The sequence below is a fragment of the Penaeus chinensis genome, chromosome 24, assembly GCF_019202785.1.
Source record: "Penaeus chinensis breed Huanghai No. 1 chromosome 24, ASM1920278v2, whole genome shotgun sequence".
In the NCBI taxonomy this organism is placed as follows: Eukaryota; Metazoa; Arthropoda; class Malacostraca; order Decapoda; family Penaeidae; genus Penaeus; species Penaeus chinensis.
In genome coordinates, this window is record NC_061842.1 from 11,466,595 (window position 1) to 11,469,108 (window position 2,514).

The following is a 2,514-nucleotide window of genomic DNA, read 5'->3' on the forward strand; positions in this document are numbered from 1 at the left end:
CCATCTCTTCACAAAAAGGGTTTTGTATTACTAATTTCCTATCTACATTCATTCCCCTCTTAAATTTAAGGACACCTAACACTCAGGTGCTCTTTCTCAAAAACCCCAAACCCCCCCCCCCACCCCCGCTTGACATCTCGCCAACATGACGCCGTTTTAACATCACTCACCCCTGTGTTCTTGGAATTGATCTGTTCGTCAATTTTTTTTTTTTTTTTTTTTTTTTTTTGGATCAGTCGGGTTGTAACCCTGCATCCCCTATGATTTATAAATCTTTCTCTCGCGTTTTCTTTTTCTTTCTCTCTCTCTCTCTTGTTCTCTTTCTCTTTCTCTCTCTCTCACTCTCGTTTTCTTTCTCTTGCACAATCTCTCTCGTTCTCGTTCTTTTTCTCTTTTCGTCTCTCTCGTATCTCCTCGTTTCTGTTCTCTTTCTCTCTCTCCTCTCTGTTCTCTTTCTCTTCACTATTATCTCGTTTTCGTTCTCTCTCCTCTTTCTCTCTCTTCTCTCTCGTTCTCTCTCTCATTCCTCTCTCTCTCTCTCTCTCTCTCTCTTCTCTCCTCTCTCTCGTTCTCTTTCTCTTCACTATCTCTCATGTTTTCGTTCTCTTTCTCTCTCTTTCGTTCTCTTTCTCTTTCTCTCTCTCTCTCTCTCGTTCTCGTTCTCTTTCTCTCTCTCTCTCGCGTTCTCTTTTTCTTTCAGTCTCTCTCTCTCGTTCTCTTTCTCTTTCTCTCTCTCTCTCTCTCTCTCTCGTTCTCTTTCTCTTACACTCTCTCTCTGGTTCTCTTTCTCTTTCTCTTTTCTCTCTCTTGTTCTGTCTCTCTCTCTCACTCACTCTCTCTGTCCATATATCTGCTTCTCTCAAATTAATCTATCATTCTAACTATCTGTCTGTCTATCTATCTATCTATCTCTTTATCTATCTCTTCACTTCTTTTAACCCCGTTATCCAATTATACAATAAATCATATTAATAGGGTAGGGGCATCTATTTAGTTTCAGCTGACGGGTATTATTGAAGCATCAATTCCTATTGTATTAACTATTAATTGTATTTAAATATTGTATTGTCCTGTGTGTATTGTATTGAAGTTTTGATTATTCATTTATTATTATATTATTGTATTATTGTAAATATAGAGTATTACTGAGGTATTAATGAAGTGATAGACTATAAGGAAGTGACCGATAGATGATTAGTAAGTACACTGATCGACTGATTATCTGTGCTGGACATTTGTTTTACGACGCTGCGGAGTTAAGGAAAATAGCCAGTGGTGTTAGGGTACTTCTGAGAGCTGTATCTTTCGAGAACAGGTATTGAAAGAGTTAGAAGCAGTTAGGTTTGTTGTAGATGCATTTTTTTTTTTTTTTTCATTTTTTTTTTTTTTTTTTTCTTCTTTTTACCTTCGATGGCAAGAATTCGGGCTTACATAGATACGTCAGTTTCGATGAATGCTTTCACACGGGTCGAGCACGGTTTCAAAACCCTCGCCGTGGTCATTACGATCTCTCTTTTCAACCAGAAGCGGTTATTTTTTTCTCTCTTTTTTTTTTTTTTTTTTTTTTTATTTTTGGTCTAGGATGTGAACAGGATATAGAATATTATAGTTCATTTCAGACTCATCGATTTTTTCCCGTTCGCCGTGCTTTCGACCCGAACCAGTGGGATGAATGCCGGGATCTTTTCAACACCCCGGCGTCTTCCTGTCCCCGGTAGAATGCAAAGGAAAAAATGATGCATCCGGAAAGACCCTCTAAAAAAAACTCTTTTGATCAACAGCGTCCGCCGTGGGGTAAAAAAGATCGATGAATTTGAAACGGGTCTTAGTTCTCTTCAAGGGCAAGAGTTCTGGGCAGTGACCGGCCCTTTTGGACTTCAAGTCACGGCGCGAATTGACTGCAAAAACGCACACGTACGTGCATGCTATATGATGTCTTCTCTCTCTCTCTTCTCTCCCTCTCTCTCTCTCTCTTCTCTCTCTCTCTCTCTCTCTCTCTCTCTCTCTCTCTCTCTCTCTCTCTCTCTCTCTCTCTCTCTCTCTCTCTCTCTCTTTCTCTTCTCTCTCTTCTCTCTCACCTCTCTCTCTCTCTCTCTCTCTCTCTCTCTCTCTCTCTCTTTCTCTCTCTCTCTCTCTCTCTCACTCTATCTATCTATTTCTCTGCTTCTCTCTCTCCCTCTCCCTCCTCTCCTTCCTTCCTTGTATTTGATTGTTTGTGTGTGTGTTAGCGTGTTTGTGTATTCATGCATGTATATCTATGTGTGTGTGTATTTGTGTGTATATATATGTGTATATATACATATATATATATACATATACATACCTATATGTGCGTATATACATATCCTTTTTTCTAAAAAGTAACCTACCAACCCTGAAAGGACGAAATGCAAAACACGTATCCACCCCCCCCCCCCCCCCCTTCGGCGCCCGACCTCCCCCTCCGACGCCGCGTGCAGTATCGTCGCGATCGGCTTTCGAGTGGCAGCCGACGCCGCCGCTATCGGGGTCGAG